General features: G+C 36.2%; 1 pseudogene; it reads right to left on the bottom strand.

Annotated features, from left to right (window-relative positions):
• Nucleotides 1–3,131: 3,131 nt before the first annotated feature.
• Nucleotides 3,132–7,089, bottom strand: LOC113227383 (annotated as a pseudogene).
• Between the last annotated feature and the right edge of the window lie 3,290 nt (nt 7,090–10,379).

Genomic DNA, 10,379 nt, shown 5'->3' on the forward strand with positions numbered 1-10,379 from the left:
TTGTATTAATAATTATAACAAACTAGTGGAGTAATTTCACAAAAAATTATTGAATATCAATTCAATAAAAATTTAATTTACACGTAATAAAGTTTTATTTATGATCATTTTCCTCGTTTCTCATTGAAATGTGTCTCTCGGTACTCTAAACCCACGGCTACGACCCTTGCAGTACTTACGTATTGTTATACCGGCGTTGTGGTTTGGTATCTTGATTATGAACTAAGATTAAGAAATCTAAATGAAATTCTGAATGTGAGGGACTCTTGTTGAAACTACCACATTTACTAAAACAAACCCGTCTATAATTTTGACATCGCGTTTCACAAGCGCGCGCTTACCGAGCCACTGAATTTGTGAGCGCGTGCAAAGGTTTTACTGGCTACTCCACTCGCGTCATCCGCACGTCGTCCGCCCATAAAAAATACGCAGTAGGTATGCATAGGCTCTAAGGGTCGTATTCTAGAACTCTACTCAATGCTCAAGTCAGGATTTGAGTATGGTTTAAAGCACTCGAAATCATACTCAAGTCCCTGCCATTAGGGTCGTAGTTCCAGTGCTTGTGTTTCCAGTGCAATCCTGACTTGAGCATTGAGTAGAGTTCTAGAATACGACCCTAAGACTTGTTCGCACCAATGCAAAAACCTTTCACCGTCAATCGTCTTTCCATAGCTTTCTTAATAACCGCTAAATTGCTTAAATAACCGGCAATTTGTTCCGTTATCGCACTGAATTTCTCAAACCTGACTTTGGCGGAATCACAGTATAAAAAAACAATGGCAGTGCTAAAGCACTGGATTACTCTCAGAACCGCTGTGGCCAAAACTCGCAAAATCATAATTTGAAACACTATGAAATCTTGATATTTGCTTGTAATTTCTAATATACCTAACCGAGCGGCTTCACGCGTTTGCTATGCGTTGTGGTTGAAAAACAGGACGCGACGCGACGCTTCGGCTCGCGCCAGTATGAGTTGAGCCTTACATATATTTAAGTATTAGATCTTCTAAGCAAAGGAGCGACTAATTCTAAAATTTTTCGACTAGGACTAACTAATTCACAACTTTTTCAGGCAGTCAGATCTAAGCTAGGAGCGGTGGTTCTCGAGATTCAAAAATGGTGCTGCCTGAATAAGCTTTATTTGATTTTTAAATCGGGACTTAATCACGTTTATGACATTTTATTTACCTCGACATTTCGGACATATTCCTATATTGGGCTTACAAAACACACCATAGTGGAAAGAGTAAAAGAACACATCGCGGCTGTTAAGAACCGTCAGCTCAATAAGACTGCAATAGCTGGGCCTTTGCTGTAATCGGGACCAAACTACTGGATTGAGCTTCATAATCCCATGATCTTTTCTACAGAACGTCATCACTTTATTAGAATCGTACGTGAAGCTGTTGAAATTAAAAAACACCGCAATTTCAACCGAGAAGACGGTTTTAAGCTTTCATCGTCATGGGATCCAGTTATCAGCCAATGTAAACGACATCAAGTATCGGTCGTGTGTCGGTCTAGTGCATAAATAAATAATGAAGATCAAGTGCGGGTAGTTAGAAAAACTCGCGCGGCTAGAAGATGCTGACGTTGCAATATTATGTCCGAAACGTCGAGGTAAATAAAATATGTTTTCTACGTGATTAATTCCCGAATTAAAAATCAAATAATATGTGAAAATCGTGAAAGCTTAAATCAAAGTTCTGAATAAGCTTATTCCAGAGTGGACAGTAAAACACCTTAATAGCTTCAAAACGGCGTAACGACTAAATCTAGTTTTTTTATGACTAGAACCGACTAAATCACGACTTTTTTAATGTAATCAGGTCTAAGCTAGGTGTAGTGGTTCTCAAGATTCAGAAATGGTGCCGCTGGAATAAGCTTATTCCAGCGTGGACAGTAAAATGCCCTTATAACTTTTTAACGGCGGTTCTACTAAATATAGTTTTTTGCGACTAGAACCGACTAAATAGCTACTTTTTATCTGGCTAGTCAAATTTCAAAAACTCGACCATGTTTACGCTGGAATAAGGAATGCGTGAAACATCCTAACATTTAATATACTGTATGAGGAAAGTGGAGTACATATTGCCTGACATTCTAAATAGGATACCTGTTCAGCTCCATATAGATATGTTAAAGAATGTTAGGAAATGCAAATAATTATTAAAAGAGTATTACTTGGGTACGTAAAATTGTAACAAAAGCGATTGTCCCTTCACATGTATCGCTTTTGTGTTACAATTTTAAGAATAAAAATAAAATAAACTTAATTATGAAACTTGGTAAAGAGCGGTTGCACCGCCACTATTAATTTTAAAGCTCTAAGACGTCAAGTACGTAGACTGTAGTGAGTTAATAATTATAAAATAAATAAAATACCATGCACCCTTTTTTAGATTTTATTAGATACACATTTCTAAAATTTTTAATTTCGTCCTTTTTTTATATTATCGTTTGTTTTTTTCCTTACGCATTATAAGCAAAAAAAATAAATTAATAATATTATATTAAATCTAACAGGAACTTATTCAGTAAAACATTTGTTTCACCTACAAGTATGCAGTTAATTTTTTTTTTGTTACATTGAAAGTCGGCCTGCAACTTTACACTAAAACTATGTTACATTAACTTGTTACAATTGAGACTGCCAGCGCAAAAGTGGTGTAACCCATTACATTTTTTTTCTACAATTTTAATTTAAATGATACAAAGTACATAATTATTTTAAATTTGGAAGCTATTTTCATTATTGTATAAATAATATTAATAATTAAATATCATAGTGGTGTACCACTTTTGCACGGATAGCCTTAAATACAAGCGGAACCAGCGCATTGTTAAAAATAAAAATCATTAATATACTATTTATTGCACCGAATAAATTCAACAGAAATAGGCTGACTTGTCTCTAAAAGAAATCTCTTCTAGCCAACCATAGTCACTAGTCATAAGCAGGCAACAGCGTGCATGAGAGAATGAGAGAATATGAGACCAGGTAGTTGGTGAGACCGTCTGACTGATTATTCTTATTATTTTGAGCGTCTATTTTAGATTTTCACTGGCACAGTCTCACGGACTCAGGTTCAGACACAAAAATCTAAGTTTATTACTATCCATTCTTCGATTTACACCTTCTTATACTAACTATTAACGACTTTTTTAATCCAATCCAAATGTTCTAGGACATTGGTATAAATTCCTGGAGAGCCCTCAGTTCCGCATTTAACATTTCCCGAGCTTATAACTCCCCACAGTTCCACTCTCTCCTTTTGCAATGTTAGAGGACCTCCAGAATCTCCTCTGCACGTGTCTTTCCCATCCTCACCACCAGCACACAATATCTTTTTAGGTAATTGTAAATTGTTATATGCTCTACGGCACTCTTCTGTATTCCAGCTCGGTAGAGGTATTATCTTCTTTACATGACTGTAGATGTGTTGGTCAGCTTGCTCACCCCATCCTGCTGCAGTAAATATCACTTTGCCGATTTTGCCTGTTGGTAGACAGACTGGACGGATAAAATCTGGAAAAGAAAGAAAATGGCAGTGAATATACATGAACAAATAAATAATAAATAAATAACGCACACACTCATTATATTATAGAAGCTTATTGTGAAAGAGTTTTTGAAGGGTAAGTGTGCTGGAGAATTAAATGCGCATGGGACTTGTCAATGTCGCAGTGGCAGTGTCCCTTAAGATCTTTGCGATTTAGAGCTCTGAAGGGCACTGCAAGTGTTATGGATAGGCATATCGCTTACCATCAGGCGCATGACTTGTTCGTCCCTTACAACTACTTTTACGGGCATGGATTGGATTTCCGGTAGGAACAGCTTACAAACGAACTTTTCGTTATCGTTGACAGAGAGCAAAGAAACCAAGCCACAAATGGTTTTTACATTTGTTGCTCATTATCAGTATTTGTTACGGTTTCTACTAAATAAAAAATTCTTCCTTATTCGGTATTAAACGTACAAGTGTGAGTCAGATTGTTTGCTCCCAAGTGAAGCCATTCGATGTGAATTGCACAGAATTAACAATAATAATAACAACGCGTACACACTCATAGCCCCGCATTAGGGAAACCCTGAGTCGCTGGTGCTATGGACATACACATAGACAACCACAAAATTACACCGAAAGTCGCGAGAGAAATAAATATAGGCCATACAAATATTTCTCCCCGGCCCGGGAATCGAACCCCGGACCTCAGCGTGGCAGTCCAGCATGGTAACCGTTCGGCCACTGAGGCAGTTAATTACGTACTGTGTTATGATCGCCATCAAAGTAGACCTGAATTCCAAAAATCGAAAACGAATTAAGTGTAAAGACTACAAGTTGCACATTGGAGCAAATACACAACAAAAAACGAAAGACAGGTACAACCTTTGGGGGCAAGGTAGACAGGACAAAAATTTATTACGGGGTATGATGACAGACACAACCATATGGTGACCAAGAAGTGGTTATACAAACTATATAAGGATGTCCTGCAGCGAAATTGGTAGATAATCATCAAAGTCGTGAGCCATAAATGAAGGATATAATTGCAAGATCGCGGTGAAAGTTCGGAGTGGATCGCGGGTTGTAGAAGGTGTAGATGATATAGCTATTTCAAGAAATCTTTTTTTATAAAAAAACATAAGTTAGATCTCAATCTCACGTGATGGAAAGTGACGATGACATCAAAGATGGAACATACACACGCACAACTTAAATAATGCCTGTTCACTTTCGACTTGAAAAAGTCCAAGTTATAGTGTTCAGGGAATAAGTCTGAAGGAAGGAAATTCCACTCCCTAGCCGTTCGCCTATGAATGTGGAAGCGAAACCCTTCATGAAAATCCTTGGAATATCAATGCTGGAACCCCAGCCTACGTCCATTCCCCTGATGATGAAAAGGGGAAAGCGGAATTAAATCATATAATTCCATTGCAACAACAACAACAACAACACACTACGCCTCTACAAAATACTCATGGTACACTTTCTTATTATCTTAATAGCTTACCTGTATAAGGTGCATCCTTCTCCAATTCCAAAATGGCTATGTCGTCCTCTCTGCCGTCAAAACCAGGTGGGATGTGAATTTTCTTTTTGTTTATGTCTATCTTGACCAGTGCGTCTGCGCACACATCGTGCACGCAGTCCTTTCGAGTATTAAGATCGTATTCGCCTAGTCGAGCTGTTAGACTGAAAATGTATTTAATTTGTTACTATGGTAATGTCTTTCGGTGTTACAGCTTTGTGGAAACCATGAATCTTTGTAGTGTGACAATGTCAAGTATGAAGCTTCAGTCGCATCATGCGTCCTGTTACTTATTTGACTATTTATATGACGCAAACAATTTTTTTCTTCATCCTGTAAAGTTATCAAAACATTGACATAGTACTGATTGCCTGTTCACAGTCTTCTGTTATCTTACCGGAGCCACCGTTCGAGTTCTTAAGAATTTCTTTGTTAGTTACAGATTTATTGTTACTAAGATATTGGGTGTTTAAAAAACCCAATATTACGGGGTTAATACAAGATTATTTTTATAATACTAACAACCTCAAAGGACTACATTACTAACATCATAAACAATTACTTTTGTTCCATGATTTTTGATCATTCATAGGATTTTATTTTCATTCAAAAATAAATATATTAAATAGATCGCTCTAAACAGTAATAACTCTGTGCAGCACGTGGCGGGAATCGTCGCGGAGGACGCTTGCACGTATGAATTTAATACCAAATCTAAAACAGATCTAAAAAATGTTAGTTAGTACAACAAAAACTTTTTTCTTTTTTTAGTACATTGACATAAAAATTTTTTTACGTGAAATTACTCCACTAGTTTGTTGTAATAATATTAATTATATTTCGAACCGACGGCGACGTCTTTTAGCAAACCGTGCCAGATGCTATGTGAACTAAGCCACACACGGAACGAACCAGCGAACTTCCGAATTTTTCTATGTTTATTGTCGTATCTTTGTATTTGGTTTTTCAACAACTTTTTAGCCGTAGTGCCATCTTTGAGAAATCTATGAAAGTATTTCGTCACCCAGTTAGGTAACTTTACTATGTTTAAAAAAAAACATGGAACAAAAGACGTTATAATGTTTTTATACCGAGCTACGAGATTGTTAACATTTTAAAGGTAACCTTGTATACTTAATAGGTGTACTTAACTATTGCAAACAGATATGTACATATATTTATGTGGATAAATTCGAAATCAAAAATTAATTTAGACGCTTACCTATAAAACTGTACGCCCTTAATGCAATGGGCGGCAGTTATCAAATGTCTGCGGGTGACTAAGGTGGCTCCACACCTCACTGGCAGCTCCAATCCTCGCTTGTCAAAGTACTCCAGGTAGACCAGCCAAGGATTGTGATGGATAAGGTTCGCACTTGCTTCTATCCCGCATTCATGATCTGGTAATTTATTTAAATTTAAATTTACTTATTTTTTTATTGAACAAGTCGTGTCTGGTGGTAAGCTACACGCCTGTATATAAATACACAAATCGCAAAGATCTGTGTCCATTACTGTGAGACACAAGTTGACAAGTTCCATGTGTCTGTAATTTCACCTGCACCCTTACCCTTCCAAACCGGAAAGCAGTAATGCTTACATTACTGCTTGGCGGCAGAAATAGGTAAGGTGGCAGTACTTCCCTGGACGAACTCTATCACAAGTAGCTCTACTGCTACTAAATTATTGGTACAAAGACTGAATAAACAGAGACTGAACTCGGACCAGCTACAATTGCCTCAACGTGGCTACCACTCCGCCAACTGAGCTACTGATCGAGACAGTAGATCTTACGAATGTCTCTATGTGCTTGTTGCGCATCTTTGTATTTACTATTGAATCTTACAAAAAACACACGCGTGATTTTAAGCTGCGATGCAACGTGTGGCAAGCGCGCGACTGCTCGATACAAACGAGCGATTGAATCGCTACACTTGGGATTTGTAGGTGATTGCATCGTGGTCGCGTGTTTATATAAATACGTGAGTCGACGGCGGCGGCCTTCTCTCTTTGCATTACCGCATGCACGCACGAACTTGTTAAAAGAAGCGCCATTTACACGAATGTTGCGAAACCTAAATGTCATAAATGATTTCATTGACATATTCTATTGCTCTGAAAACGAATTTGAGAAAGCTTCTCTATGGGTGTTGTGTAAATATGTATAACAGCAATTGTTCTGATAAGTTTGTTCGTTGTAATTTAGTATAATATAATATGTAATAGAGTTTAGATATAAGTAATTAATTAGATATGTAATAATGATGTCGACGCTATCGAATTGGGTGTACCTAACCTGTAAGGATAGAGTTGTGTAAATAAATAAATAAATATATTTGCAGTCGCGCGTTTGCATCTATGCAATCGCCTAATACAAAAATACACACAAGGCTATTGTCTACAGAATGTGCTAATTTGTTAGACCATTAAATGTACTTTACTCGATCACATAAAATCCTGAAATCAGGCTAACATAAAAGTCTGAAACTAATTATTTAAAAATACATTATCTAACTTTGTATATAATTTTTTTGTAAATAAGTGCTTTGTTCATTTACAAGTACATCTTCTTGGTTTTGCTCACTCTTTGATAGCACCCACCCGAACCCACTGATACAGTCCGCTATTGTCCTATTAAACCGATTATGGTAAGTTAGGCGGTAAGCATAACTACATGACCACCAGGACGGCAGCGCCTTTTAAATGTTTGGCTTCAGTAAGCATAACCCATGTAGTGTAGGTGTATCAAAATGTACGAAGACCCAGACAACATCATTTCTATAATCACATAAACATCCAATGTATTATGAAAATATCACATTCAAATTTAGCGCTAAATATCCTCGTATCCTTTTTTTTAAGAAACCACGTGTCAAGAAGCATGTAATTTATATTTAGTACAGACGGTAAGCAGACACAAATTACACATTGACGAATCTTTTTTTGCACTAGAGGAGTTAAGGATTGTTTATGTGCTACTTTACTTTTCTAGACTTGGAAAAAAGTACATATCGAATTTATGCCAAAAGTGTGTGAAAAGTATGTCAGTTTTAGGTAAACATTTTTAGTAGCTGTAGAGCTAGCTCCTTGTGAAAGAGTTCGTCCAGGGAAATGCTGCCACGTTAACTATTTCTGCCGCCAAGCAGTAATGTAAGCATTACTGCGTTCCGGTTTTGAAGGGTAAAAGTGCTGGTGAAATTACAGGCACATGGGGCTTTTCAATTTATGTCTCAGGGTTGATGGGCGAAGAGGTAGTTCACCTCAGATCATTGCGATTTGAAGCTCTGAGTGACACTGCAACTGTTAAGGACAGACGTGTCGTTTATCAAAAAAAAAAATCGATCGAACATAACCATTGACTTACAAATAAATGGACGACGGGTCTAATACAAAAACCACGAAAAAAATGTCCCAAGTCAACCTATTTAAACGTAGTGACATATAAAGGAATATGAAAACGCTAAATCGTTGCATTTAAATTGTAATGTCATCGCAGTACTGTCCAATTTTGCTTGCTTCGGTGTCAGTCGAACAAACCAAGACTACAGCGTGAATTACGCTCTGTATACTAATTTAACGCCCTATAAGTTCGGACACTTTTTAGCGCGGACCCGACGTCCATATAATTGTAAGTCAATGAACATAACGTAATAATTATTCCGTTTAGGCCACACCGGGTTGAAATGCGCGACACTAAAAAAATCCCAAAATAGAGCCAAATAATGAAATATCGCGAATAAATTTATATACATATACAAATGAGATCAAAAACAGTTAGATAACTCAATGTTATTTTTTGAACATTTTTGAAAATTCTAGCCGGTGACGAAGGTGCCAAATGAATGCTGTTATATTATACAAGGTTATTAAGCGTTTACGCCTAATTTCTGGGTATTGGTCAACAAACTTGTCAAAAATCGACTTACCATTCGTCTTCATCCAAATGGCATCCAATTTTGGCACATACACAGATTGAACACACACAACTACACATAGAAACACAAAAAAACACATCTCCATTTTTAATAATAAAAAAATACAGAGATAGGCGAAAAATTTAAAGTCAATTAGAAAAACAATGAAATTAAAAACTTTTGCTCTATGTATCTATATCACAAATGTATCCTGACCCCTAAGAAAGGCTATAGGAAATGACTGGCTAATATAGGCAAAAGCCTAATATATAGACCAGTCTACATAAGCGTCTGAAATATAATGAATGAAATTCCGTAAATGCTGTACCTACTTATACAAAATTACACACACCCACACTTGCAAATTGATGAAGCATAAACGTACTTTTTGTAACCGCAATAATTTGTTATATATTTTCCTTTTATATAATAAGGTCTTAATTCATTACTCGACAGCAGTTAAAACGTTTAAAGTTCCCGTAATTATATATAAAATCATCGCCAAAATATCGTGAGACAAATTGTTTTATATACGGGGGTATATGAAGTCCTACATTAATCTATGACATTTTTTATACGTGTTTCGTGTGTTATTTATTATCTATCTTTTATCCGTGTATCTTTTGGCTGCGTACTTTATCCGTGTATTCGTTATTTTCTGATCCGTTACAGAACCTCTTGAATAATTATTAGAGATAAAGAAAAAAAAATACATATTTGTAAATTTGGGTCATGAAACAGCTGATTTCCTCTACTAAAAGTTGTTCGTAGTTTTGTGTAGAATCATCATGAAAAACATTATAAAGTATATAAAGTAATGTTTTCTTAATAATACAGTAATCTTATTTAGTCGACATCGTTTATCCGTGTAACTTTTATTTGTGTATCTTTTATCTGTGTGTTTTATTCGTGTATTCACTATTGACTGATCTGTTATTGGCCCTCTTGAACAATAATATATAGACGAAAAAAGCTTCCATATGCTTGGGACACAGAATATCTAATTTTCCACTTGCTCACACTGAAAGTCGTCCGTAGTTATGTATAGAATCACCCCTTGAAATATTGTAGCATAAAAATGTACGCTTTGTATATAAAACCCTTCTTTAATAGCCGACATACTTTATACGTGTTTCGTGTATCTTTTATAAGCGATATCCTTTATCCGTGTATCTTTTATCTGCGTACTTTATCCGTGTATTCGTTATTGGTTGATCCGTTATTGACGCATCGGCTGGTTTTGTTCGATTACAGTCGCTATGGAAAAAGTTGTTTGCTTATTTGTTAAAAGGAAATGAGGTTATAAAATAGAATGTATATATGTTATTGAACACAAACACAATAGATGGTAATGCTTAGTAACAAAATTATTTTCCTTAATAAATCTCTGTGAAACTAAATGTTTGTTGCCATATTTTTATTGTTTATTGG

This window comes from Hyposmocoma kahamanoa, unplaced genomic scaffold, assembly GCF_003589595.1.
Source record: "Hyposmocoma kahamanoa isolate Upper Pololo Valley unplaced genomic scaffold, ASM358959v1 210, whole genome shotgun sequence".
Lineage (NCBI taxonomy): Eukaryota > Metazoa > Arthropoda > Insecta > Lepidoptera > Cosmopterigidae > Hyposmocoma > Hyposmocoma kahamanoa.